General features: G+C 49.2%; 2 non-coding genes across 2 annotated transcripts; both read right to left on the minus strand.

The window, feature by feature from the left end:
• Nucleotides 1-4123: 4123 nt before the first annotated feature.
• Nucleotides 4124-4195, minus strand: TRNAD-GUC. Its single transcript has one exon. It is a non-coding gene; the product is annotated as a tRNA-Asp (tRNA).
• Nucleotides 4196-4641: 446 nt separating this feature from the next.
• Nucleotides 4642-4714, minus strand: TRNAF-GAA. Its single transcript has one exon. It is a non-coding gene; the product is annotated as a tRNA-Phe (tRNA).
• Nucleotides 4715-13044: the final 8330 nt, after the last annotated feature.

Raw genomic sequence — 13044 nt, forward strand, 5'->3', positions numbered from 1 at the left:
AAGAACTATTATGGCCATGCGCCATGGCTCATGCCTGTAATCCCAGCACTTTGAGAGGCTGAGGTCGGCGGATCACTTGAGGCCAGGAGTCTGAGACCAGCCTGGCCAACATGGCATGAACCCTGTCTCTACCAAAAATGCAAAAAAATTAGCCGGATGTGGTGGCGAGCGCTTGTAGTCCCAGCTACTTGGGAGGCTAAGGCGAGAGGATTTTTGGAGCCTAGGAGGCAGTGGTTGCAGTAAGCCAAGATCATCCCACAGCACTCCAGCCTGGGAGACAGAGAGAGACAGCATCTAAAACAAACAAACAAACAAAAAAAAAACCCTGCATATAAAAATGAGCAAACTGAAAAGAAACAGATCCACTTCCCAGAATGAAGGCTTCGGCTTGGAGGAAGGAGTCTCTTTACAATTGCCCACCGAAAAGAGCCATTCTGTTTGTTTGTTTGTTTGTTTGAGACCGAGTCTCGCTATGTCGCCCAGGCTAGAGTGCAGTGGCGGGATCTTGGCTCACTGCAGCCACCGCGTCCCGGGTTCAAACAATTCTGCCTCAGGCTCCTGAGTAGCTGGGATTACAGGCGTGCACCACTACGCCCAGATAATTTTTGTATTTTTAGTAGAGATGGGCTTTCACCATGTTGGTCAGGCTAGTCTCAAACTCCTGACCTCGTGATCCACCCCCGCCCCCCCGCCCGCCCTGGCCTCCCAAAGTGCTGAGATTACAGGCGTGAGCCACCATGCCTGGACCTAAGAGCCATTCTTTAACTGTGAATTTGTATCTCTTCCAGAGGGTTTCTTAAGCACACCAGGGGAGAGAAGTCACAATGTTTGGTGTCCTTCAGGTCATCAAAAAGCCGTTCCTTGGGGGAAAGAATGGGTGAGAAGCTAGGAGAGGGCAGAAAACTGAAGGCTGTACCTCTTTCCATCAGCCTTGAGATTTCTTGGCTGGAAATAGACACTTATTGTGACAAGGAAACCTTGCATCAAAAATGTCCTGCCACCTTGTTCTCCATAGTTCCCTGACAGCTGCTGGCACCTGAAACTCTGCCTAGACAAAGGCCATGCACAATTGTCAGAAAAGTTAGTAGCCTGGGGGCAAGAAGTGCCGGACACAGCAGCTGTGATTGCATCACCTAACCTCTGGGCCTCATCTGTGAAAGAGATTTCAATGTACCTACCTCATCTGGTTGTTATGACAATTTAATGAGTTACACATAAAGCATGTATAATAGCGTGTGATAGAAAGCACAGACTCTGGGCTGGGTGCAGTGGCTCGGGTCCGTAATCCCAGTGCTTTAGGAGGCCTAGGTGGGAGGATTGCTTGAGCCCAGGCGTTCAAGACCTGCCTGGGAAACACAGTGAGACACCCCACCCCACCCCCACTCAGGAGGCTGAGGCAGGAGGATCTCTTGAGTCTGGGAGGTCAAGACTGCATTGAGCTGAGATTGCACCACTGCACTCCAGCCTGGGTGACAGAACAAGACCCTCTCTCAAAATTAAATAAATAAATAAGGCCAGGCACACTGACTCACAACTGTAATCCCTGCACTTTGAGAGGCCGAGGTGGGTGGATCACCTGAAGTCAGGGGTTCGAGACCAGCCTGGCCAACATGAGGAAACCCTGTCTCTATTAAAAATACAAAAAATTAGCTGGGCATGGTGGTGCAGGCCTGTAATCCCAGCTACTCAGGAGACTGAGGCAGGAGAATCGCTTGAACCCAGGAGGCGGAGGTTGCAGTTAGCCGAGATTGCACCACTGCACTCCAGCCTAGGCAACAAGAGCAAAACTCCGTCTCAAATAAATAAATGAATAGAAGGCAGGGACTGTGAAATGTGGGTCTGGCTTTTATAAATGTGTTATTATCATAGAACTCTGCTGGAGGGCAGTTGCCTTTTCTATTCAGCCCGGTGTGATGCTTTGCTGACCCGTTTTGGGGAGATGGGGGAGAGCAGGAGGGCAATGGGGAGGTGAGGAATGGGGACCACCGTGTAAACCATCCTCTGACCTCATTTCCCCAGCCTAAGTGGGAGCCACGGGAGAGAGACCCTGGCAGCAGAAGAGCAGGATGGCGCCATAGGTGGCATCGTTTTGGATGTGGTTGAGGAGCAAGCCCACAGGTTGTTCTCAGTCCGCAGGTGCCCCTGCTTCCTCTTGTGCCCACCCACCTGGCTGCCAGAGGGCACGCTCAAACAAACCTGAATGTTTCTCTCTGCATGAAACTCTCGAATCAAACCCATACCTCCTGCCCTCCACATCCCTTCAAGGTACGATGTAATCCGGCCTCTGAGGGCTGCTCTGACTTCACCTCCTTCTGCCCCCCTCCTCCATCCTCCCTCTCCTCTTCCATGGGTGCTCCTGCCACACCAGCTTCCTCACTGTTTCTTCCCAGTTCAGGGCCTTTGCACTTGCTGTTCCCTCTGCCTAGAATGCTGTTTTCAGCCCTTCTTTATTTATTTATTTATTTTTGAGACGGAGTTTTGCTCTTGTTGCCCAGGCTGGAGTGCAATGGCGCAATCTCGGCTCACTGCAACCTCTGCCTCCCAGGTTCAAGCAATTCTGCTGCCTCAGCCTCCTGAGTAGCTGGGATTACAGGCATGCGCCACCACACCCAGCTAATTTTGTATGTTTTAGTAGAGACGGGGTTTCTCCATGTTGGTCAGGCTAGTCTCAAACTCCTGACCTCAGGTGATCCGCCTGCCTCGGCCTCTCAAAGTGCTGGGATTACAGGCGTGAGCCACCGTGCCCGGCCTCCAGCTCTTCTTATGGTTGGCTCTTTCTCATTTTCCTGGTCCTGGTTCAAATGCCACCTCCGCAGAAAGGCCTCCCTGACCACCTCTCTAAAGGGGCCTATGAATCCCACTCACTCCATATTCCACGCCTCTGGTTTGCCTGGTTTTTCTTCATGGCATTTACCCATTTTATCCTATTTGTTCAATGCCAGGTCCTTCACTAGGTGGTAATCTCAACATGGCAGCACCTTCTCTATCTTGCTGCCTAGAACTGTGGCTGGCACATAATAGGTACTCAGCAAATATTTGTAAAATGAATATGGAAAGTTAACTCAGCAAAAGATAAGTGCCTGGGAAAGGTGATAGCTGTATTCAGGAAGCTGAGTCTGCAACTGCCTAAAGACAAGAAAACGTCTCAAATCTATCAACATTTTCCAAGGGCCCTCCCTCGGGGCTGGAGCAAATCCTAAAACGGAAGCAGAAGGAGCAGTTACTGGCCTCGGAAGTTGATAATCTTATTCTGAGAAACCATTACATAAACCAAACAGTTTGCAGGACGGGTGCAAGAAATGATGAACACGGCCAGGCACGGTGGCTCAGGCCTGTAATCCCAGCACTTTGGGAGGCCGAGGCAGGCAGATCACCCTAGGTCAGGAGTTCGAGACCAGCCTGGTCAAAACGGTGAAACCCCCATCTCTACCAAATATACAAAAATTAGCTGGGCCTGGTGGCGCATGCCTGTAATCCCAGCTACTCAGGAGGCTGAGGAAGGAGAATCGCTTGAACCCAGGAGGTGGAGTTTGCAGTGAGCTGAGATCACACAACTGTACTCCAGCCTGGTGACAGAGCAAAACTCCGTCTCGGAAAAAAAAAAAAAAAGAAATGGTCTCTAGGCCGGGTGCAATGGCTCACGCCTGTAATCCCAACACTTTGGGAGGCCGAGGCGGGCGGATCACAAGGTCAGGAGTTCGAGACCAGCCTGGCCAATATGGTGAAACCCCGTCTCTACTAAAAATACAAAAATTACCTGGGCATGGTGGCGGACGCCTGCAGTCCCAGCTGCTTGGGAGGCTGAGGCGGGAGAATCGCTTGAACACGGAAGGCGGAGGTTGCAGTGAGCTGAGATCGGGCCACTGCACTCCAGCCTGGGAGACAGAGAGAGACTGTGTCTCAGAAAAAAAAAAAAGAAGAAGAAAAATGGTCTCAAAAAGAAAAAAGAAAGAGACGAACACTTCCGCATGCGAGCACCGCCTTTTTCTTGCTTTCCTGTAACTGTGTGACACGCAGCAAGGCCAGAGACAACCACAGAACCAGAGTCCCATTTACCTGCTGGTTTTATTCTTTATAGGAAGAGTAAGGAAAAATACGAAAGACTGGGAAAAACATCGCTGGCCTCCCCGTCGGGGAATCGAACCCCGGTCTCCCGCGTGACAGGCGGGGATACTCACCACTATACTAACGAGGACCGCCTGTAAAGTGACTTCTTCAAGTGGCTGTCTTAAGGTAAATGCAGCTTTCCCTAAACAACTTCCAAAGAATTAAATATCTTGTATTTCCCACAAAACAACAGGTCCGACTTGACTTCATGCCATTTTAAGGCGATCATTTCCTGCTCGGTCTTTGATTTTGCCGCGAGAGTTCAGAAAGCAGACATTAAAAAACAGAAAGCAAAAATGAACAAACAGGCATCAACAAATGTGCATTTGAGACATGAAGGAGGTGGAGACGGGAAAAACTTGACCTTATTTGATTTACCCAAACGGGGAGTGGCGGGGGAGTTTCCTTTCCCTCTGGCTCCTTGCGGACACTGCTCGGGGCTTTCTTAAATACAGAAAGTAAAAGCCTTTGATCAATTGGAAGGAATCGGCTTCGTCTATGCACCTCCAGAAAGGGAGAAAAGAAAGAGGAAACTGCCGAAACCCGGGATCGAACCAGGGACCTTTAGATCTTCAGTCTAACGCTCTCCCAACTGAGCTATTTCGGCAGCCGTTGAGGACAGGATGCTCTTTTATCCTCCTGGTCGTTTTGCCTCCCCGGGTCTTTGGCACCAACGCTGGGAATGCAGGTTCAGCAGGGACTGCGTGCGGTGGCCTCTTCGTCTGTCAAGGCCACGACCTCTGAGAAGCCTTCTCTGATCACATCTCCCACCAAGGCCCAGCCCTTACTATTTATTGTTAACTTTATCATTTTCCTTGTCTGTCTCCCCAGCCAGCATGACAAACACAAGAGGGGCAGGAACCTTGTCTACCTCGGGCACCGCTGTGTCCCTCAGTACCTAGAACAGTGCCTAGCACATTGTAGGGGCTTGACAAATATTTGTTGACTGATTGACTGACTAAATGAATGAATGCATGCATGAATGGATGAATCCCACCTGGCTCAGAGCTCGGGTTTCTCAAGCCCCCTTCTCCGCGCAAAGGAAAACGGTCATCCCCTGGGCGCAGCTCCGCAAGCAGCGCGAGGTGTGGCAGGGATGTTGACCCCGCCAGGGCCTGCGGGAGGACGCGTCGGCCGGAACGCAGCGTTCCTCGGGCAGGGAGTGACTCAGATCCGGCCTCCGAGTGTTGCCTCCATGCTTGTGAGCACCTGCTCAGCTTCCAAGCAGGAAGACGTCAACAGGTTGGCATCCAGACTGGGCTCTTCGCTTTGGGAAGTGGGCGGTTGGACGGTGCGGGTGTTGTCCGGGAGAGAATCAGGAAGTCCCTCATGACCTGAAGTCGTTCAATAAGCATTCGCCGAGCACCTAATGACCGTCATCAGGTGCTCGGCCCATCAACAAATACAGTTAACAGGCCAGGTGCGGGGGCTCAAGCTAGTAATCTCAGAGCTTTGGGAGGCCCAGGCGAAAGCAGACTCGTTGTGGGTAGGAGTTCGAGACCAGTCTGGGCAAAATAGTGAGCTCCCTATCTCTATTAAAAAAAAAAAAAAAAGCCAAATACAATAACAAAATAAGTCCACATAATAGTAAATGCTAAGAAGAAAAATAAAATACCTGCACTGTGGGGGCAGCAAGAGAAGGGAAGATCTGAGAAGACCAGGAGACTGAAGAGCCACAGGAAGACCTGGAGGAAGAGCATCACAGACGGAGGGAACAGCTAGTACAAAGGTCCTGAGGTTGAAGCCAGGTTGGCTTGTCAGAGGGACAGAAAGAAGTCATGATGGAAGAGGTGGAGGGGAAGAGGAGTGAGGGGAGGGGGCAAGGTCTGAATGTGGGGCAGAGACCAGATCTCACCATCTTTGGAGGCCTAGGAGATGAGCCTGGATGCCCTGGAACTTGGAAAGCCATGGGGGAGTGAGATGATTTTTATCTGCAAAGTCACCCCTGCTGCTGGGGGGAGAATGGACTGGCCAGCCAGAGTGGCAGAAGGAAGTCCAGTGAGGAGGCAGTTGGAGGTATTGATGAAGGGACGAATTTGAGACTGGCTTCAGAAGGAGGGTGGGAGGACTTGTTGATGGATTTCATATAGGGAACGGGGAAAGAAAGGGGTGAAGGATGACACCCAGCGGCTGTCTGGGCTACTGGATGGATGGTGATGCTCTTGCCCGAGGGCAGGTGCCTCAGAGTGAGTAAGGAAATCAAGACTTCAGTCACAGGCATGTTACGTTTTGAGATGCCCACTACACTTCCAAATGGATGCACTGGGTCAGCCAATTTCCTGAACTTCCTGGAGCAAACCGGAGTCCCCTTGAGAGTCCTTAAACCTGGTGTCATGGGCTGAATTCTATCCCTCCAAAATCTGTATGTTGAAGCCCTAACACCCAATTCCTCAGAATGTCACCGTATTTGGAGATAGGGCCTTTAAATATGTGATTAAGTTAAAATTAGGTCATTAGGGGAAGCCCTAATCCAATGTGACTGTTGTCCTCGTAAGAGGAGGAGATTAGGATTAGGACACAGACACACATGCAGGGGAATGGCCATGTGAGGACCCAGCAGGGAGGCAGCCATTCGCAAGCCCAGAAGAGAGGCCTCAGAAGAAACCAAGCCTGCCAGCACCTAGATCTTGGACTTCCAGCCTCCAGAAAAGTGAGAAAATACGTTTCTGTATCTCAAGCCCCCCAGCCTATGGTATTTTGTTATGGCAGCCTGAGGAGACTAATACACCTTCCACCCTACTCACTGTGGCTGGATTTTCTGAAAGAGTGGAAAGATTTCACATTGTATCTCTTCTGAAATTCTTCGCTCCCTGCCTGTCAAGAACAGAGCCCCTTTTGAAGATCCTCCCGCAAGAGCATGGCAAATGGCCTTTGGGGGCGCCTAGCATTGTGTATTCATTTCTGACATCGATATCAGGTCTGGCTAGATCCAGCTCCAGACAGCTAGGCCAGCAATGCAGCCCATCCAGCTCTGAGCCTGTGAGAGAAGGAGTGGGCTTTGGTGTCCATCCAGATCTTCAGTCTACAGCAATCCCAAGCCAAGGTGTGTGTTCCGACAATGTGTATTGTTGAAGAAATTGAGAAGGGAAAACTGGAGTCTCATGGCAATTGTTAATATTTTTAAAAGTGACTTACTCACTTTGTTTTGTTCCCCATAGTTTTTTCTCAAATGATTCAGTTCATACAACCAATGCCCTATTCTTCTCACTTAATAATGTATCAGCTCAGTGCTTTGCATATAGGAGGCTGTCAATGAATATTTGTTGGATAAACAAGTTGCCAGGTCTTAATTACTTAATTACTTAATGGCTTCTAATGCTGCAGTAACAGATCACCACAAACTGAGTGGCTTAAAACAACAGAAATTTATTCTCTGAAGACCAGAGTCCAAAATCAAGGGGTCAGCAGTGCTTGTTCCTTCTGGAGGCTCTGGGGAAGAAACTGTCCCATACCACCCCCCACCCCCAGCTTCTGGTGGTGGCCTCGGTGTCCTTTGTCCTGTAGTTTCATCATTGCACTCTCTGCCCACTTTTTCACATGGCCTTCCTCTCCATGCTTCTGTGTACTTTCCCCTTTTCTTTCTTTATTTTTGTTGTTGTTAAATTTTTTGTAGAAATGGGGGTCTCAATATGCTGCCCAGGCTGGTCTCCAACTCCCAGGCTCAAGCCATCCTCCCACCTCAGCCTCCAAAAGTTCTGGGATTACAGGTGTCAGCTACCACAAATGGCCGGCTTTTTCCTTTGCTGTCTCCTATAAGGACACATGTCATGGGATTTAGGATCCACCCTAATCCAGGATCAACTCATTTGAGCTCTTTCCCTTAATTACCTCTTTAAAGACCCTTGGATTCCAAGTAAGTTCACCTTTTGAGGCTCTGGGCAGATATATCTTGTAGGGGGTCACTATTCATCCCGCTACAATTACCAATCATCACATATTTCTTTTTTTTACTTTTATTTTTTTGAGATGGAGTCTCGCTCTGTCTTCTAGGCTGGAGTGCAGTAGCAGGATCTTGGCTCACTGCAACCTCCACCTTCTGGATTCAAGTTCTCTTGCCTCATCCTCCTGAGTAGCTGGGACTACAGGCGCACATCACCACATCTGGCTAATTTTTGTATTTTTAGTAGAGACGGGGTTTCACTATGTTGGCCGGGCTGGTCTCAAACTCCTGACCTCAGGTGACCTGCCCGCCTCAGCCTCCCAAAGTGCTGGGATTACAGGTGTGAGCCACCATGCCCAGCACACATATTTCATTTTCATGAATTGATTTTTTTTTTAAGCAAAATATGAGGCTGGGTGTGGTGGCTCACACCTGTAATCCCAGCACTTTGAGAGGCCAAGGTGGGTGGATCACTTGAGCCCAGGAGTTCAAGACCAGCCTGGGCAACATAGTGAGACCCCCATCTCTAATGCAAAAATTAGTCAGGTGTGGTGGCACATGCAGGCAGTCCTAGCACTTTGGGAGGCCGAGGTGGGCAGATCATGAGGTCAGGAGATGAATACCATCCTCGCCAACATGGTGAAACCCCGTCTCTACTAAAAATACAAAAAAATTAGCTGGGCGTGGTGGCCGCGCCTGTAGTCCCAGCTACTCCGGAGGCTGAGGCAGGAGAATCACTTGAACCCGGGAGGCGGAGGTTGCAGTGAGCCGAGATCGCACCACTGCACTCCAGCCTGGTGACAGAGCAAGACTCCATTTAAAAAAAAAAAGCTCAGTATCAAGAATCATAGAAAAGTGTGAAGATGTGAACTAATAAGCATCCATATCCTTCTTCTTAGAAACATCCCTCATGGATAGTAATTGAACACCATTCTAAGCCTCTCTCCAGTGGATAGATACAGAGAGCATGAGAGATTGACAGATTGATTGTATTAAAATGGAATCAGATTCTATATTTTATTTTTAATCTTTTTTTGGGGATGGAGTCTCACACTGTCAGCTGGGCTGGAGTGCAATGGCGTGATCTTGGCTCACTGCAACCTCCACTTCCTGGGTTCAAGTGATTCTCTTGCCTCAGCCTCCTGAGTAGCTGGGATTACAGGTGCTCGCCATCATGCCCGGCTAATTTTTTGTATTTTTAGTACAGACGGGTTTCACTATGTTGGCCAGGCTGGTCTCGAACTCCTGGCCTCATGATCTCCTGCCTCGGCCTCCCAAAGTGCTGGGATTATAGGCGTGAGCCACTGCACCCTGCTTTATTTTTAACAAAAGGCAGCAACATCAATTTTAGTTTCACAAGAGAATAAGAAATCAGAAATGAAATGGAAGGAATTACTGAACTTAAGATAAATCTTTTGGGGCTGGGTATGGTGGCTCACGCCTGTAATCCTAGCACTTTGGGAGGCTGAGATGGGGTGGATTAACTGAGGTCGAGAGTTCGAGATCAGCCTGACCAATATGGAGAAGCCCTGCCTCTCTACTAAAAATACAAAATTAGCCAGGCGTAGTGGCACATGCCTGTAATCCCAGCTATCAGGAGGCGAGGCAGGAGATCACGCCATTGCACTCCAGCCTGGGCAACAAGAGTGAAACTCCATCTCAAAAAAAAAAAAAAAAAGATAAATGTTTTTTCACCCCATGAGACAAATTAGTTTGCAATCAATTCCATGTGTTAAGAAAAAATTAAACATTTAGAGGCTTTATTTTTATTTTTGAGATGGAGTTTCCCTCTTGTCGCCCAGGCTAGAGTGCAGTGGTATGATCTCTGTTCACCACAACCTCCGCCTTCCGGTTTCAAGCAATTCTCCTGCCTCAGCCACCCGAGTAGCTGGGATTACAGCTGCCCATCGGCATGCCAGGCTAATTTTTGTATTTGTATTTTTAGTAGAGATGGGGTTTCATCACGTTGACCAGCCTGGTCTTGAACACCTGACCTCAGGTGATCCCCCCCCCCCCCTCCTCCCCCCCGTCTGGTACCTGCCCTCCTGCCAGCTTTTTTTTTTTTTTAGTGTTTCATCCTCCCCTCTTGACCCTCCTCAGGTGATCCCCCCCTCCCCCCTCCCCCCTCCCCTCCCCCTCTCCCCTCCCCCCTCCCCTCCCCCCTCTCCCCTCCCCCTCCCCCTCCCCCTCTCCCCTCCCCCCTCTCCCCTCCCCCTCCCCCCCCCTCCCTCCCCCTCCCCCTCCCCCCCCCCCCCCCCCCCCCCCGCCTACGGCTCCGAAGGTGCTGGGATTACAGGCTTGAGCCACCATGCCCGACACCATTTAGAGGCATTTTAAAATAATTCACATCAGTTGGGCCGGGCCCGGTGGCTCAGGCCTGTAATCCCAGCCCTTTGGGAGGCCGAGGCGGGCAGATCACGAGGTCAGGAGATCGAGACCATCCTGGCTAACACAGTGAAAGCCGTCTCTACTAAAAAACCCAAAAAAATTAGCCAGACGTGGTGGCGGGTGCCTGTAGTCCCAGCTACTCAGGAGGCTGAGGCAGGAGAATGGTGTGAACCTGGGAGGAGGGGGTTGCAGTGAGCCGAGATCACGCCACTGCACTCCAGCCTGGGAGACAGAGCGAGACTCTGTCTCAAAAAAAAAAAATCATATCAGTTTAAATTGGCACGTGCTATTCATCACCTGATATAGAGCAATTCATTTAACTATCTTCTGATCTGTGGCTATTTAGGTTGTTTCTGCATAGGTTTTTCCTTTTGTGTTTAAGATTTGTTCACTAAAGGCAAAATTCCTTCTGTAGATTATGAAGGCCGAGTGTGGGATAACAGGATCTGGAAGCAGTTTCTGAAAAGGCTGAAGCCATTTATAGCTCCATCCTTCCCATTCCTATCTTCTCCAAACAAGGCTTAGGCTTCGTCTTTTTTTTTTTTTTTGAGACGGAGTCTCGCCCTGTCACCAGGCTGGAGTGCAGTGGTGTGATCTCGGCTCACTGCAACCTCCGCCTCCCAGGTTCAAGTGATTCTCCTGCCTCAGCCTCCTGAGTAGCAGAGACTGCAGGCCACCCAGCTAATTTCCACCTAGCTAATTTTTTTATTTTTATTTTTAGTAGAGACAGGGTTTCATGTTGGCCAGGATGGTCTCAAAGTCCTGACCTCAGGTGATCTGATCGCCTCAGCCTTCCAAAGTGCTGGGATTACAGGTGTGAGCCACTACTCCCGGCCGGCCGGTCATTTTTAAAAGTAAATGTTTTTGTTTGTTTTGTATTGAGGTGAAACTCACGTAACATAAAACCAGCTTTAGAGATCGGCTTCTCACTTATATCTCAAACTCCTGGCCTCAAGCAATCCTCTCGCCTTGGCTTCCCAAAGTGCAGCAATTACAGGCATGAACCAATGCGCCTGGCCAAAACCAGTTATTTTATTTATTTTCTTTTTTTGAGATGGAGTCTCTCTGTCGCCTAGACTGGAGTGCAGTGGCATAGTCTCAGCTCACTGCAGGCTCCGCCTCCCAGGTTCAAGTGATTCTCCTGCCTCAGACTTCCGAGTAGCTGAGATTACAGGCACTGGCCACCATGTCTGGCCAATTTTTTAATTTTTAGTAGAGACGAGCTTTTTTTAGTAGAGGCCAGGCTGGTCTCGAACTCCTTACTTCAAGTGATCTGCCCGCTTCAGCCTTACCAAATGTTGGAATTATAGGCGTGAGTCACTGCACCCGGCCCAAACCAACCATTTTATTTTATTTTTATATATTTGTGTGTGTGTGTTTTTTTTTTTTTTTTTTTTTGAGACAGAGTTTTGCTCTTGTTGTCCAGGCTGGAGTGCAATGGCGCGATCTCGGCTCACAGCAATCTCTGTCTCCTGGTTCAAGCGATTCTCCTGCCTCAGCCTCCCAAGTAGCTGGGATTACAGGGATGCGCAACCACGCCTGGCTAATTTTGTATTTTTATTTTTAATAGAGACGGGGTTTCTCCATGTTGGTCAGGCCGGTCTCGAGCTACCGACCTCAGGTGATCCGCCCACCTGGGCCTCCCAAAGTGCTGGGATTACAGGTGTGAGCCACTGCCCCTGGCCAAAGCCAACTCTTTTATAGTGAGCAATTCAGTGGCATTTAGTACATTCGCACTGTTGTGCAACCCCCATCTCTATCTCATTCCAAACATTTTCTTTCTTTTCTTTTTTTTGATGGAGTCTCAACTTGTTACCCAAGCTGGAGTGCACCGGTGGCGCGATCTTGGCTTAGTGCAACCTCCGCCTCCGGGTTCAAGCAATTCTCCTGCCTTAGCCTCCCGAGTAGCTGGGATTACAGGCGCACGCCACTACATCTGGCTAATTTTTTGTATCTTTAGTAGAGACAGGGGTTTCACCATGTTGGCCAGATTGGTCTCGAACTTCTGACCTTGTGATCCACCTGCTTCGGCCTCCCAAAGTGCTGGGATTACAGGCGTGAGCCACCACGCCCAGCCCTCATTCTAAAGATTTTCATCACCCCAAAGGAAACCCCATACCCGTTAGCAATCACTCCCCATTTTCTCCTTTCTCCAACCCCTTGCAACCACAATCTGCTTTCTGCCTTTAGAATTTTGGTTATAAAAACAAAAAAAGCAAAAGAAATTTTATTAATATTGTCAACCTAAATATCAAAGAGAGAGAGGCTCTCTAAAAGAAAAGATACTTATTTGGAAATACAGCATTGCAGTGGGAATATGTGTGCCATAGTAAACTATGTGCACATTCAGGGAGGAAAAGACAAAGGGTTTTTGTTTGTTTGTTGTTTTTTGTTGTTGTTGTTGTTTTCTTCTGGCTCCCAAGTTTTATTCAAGAACTCATACAAAATATTCCAGATAAATGAATTTTTTTTTTTTTTTTTGAGACGAAGTCTCACTGTGTCGCCCAGGCTGGATTACAGTGGCATGATCTCGGCTCACTGCAAGCTCCACCTCCCGGGTTCACGCCATTCTCCTGCCTCAGCCTCCCGAGTAGCTGGGACTACAGGTACCTGCTACCGCGCCCGGTTAATTTTTTGTATTTTTAGTAGAGAGGGGGTTTCACCGTGTG

The sequence above is a fragment of the Nomascus leucogenys genome, chromosome 10, assembly GCF_006542625.1.
Source record: "Nomascus leucogenys isolate Asia chromosome 10, Asia_NLE_v1, whole genome shotgun sequence".
Taxonomy (NCBI): domain Eukaryota; kingdom Metazoa; phylum Chordata; class Mammalia; order Primates; family Hylobatidae; genus Nomascus; species Nomascus leucogenys.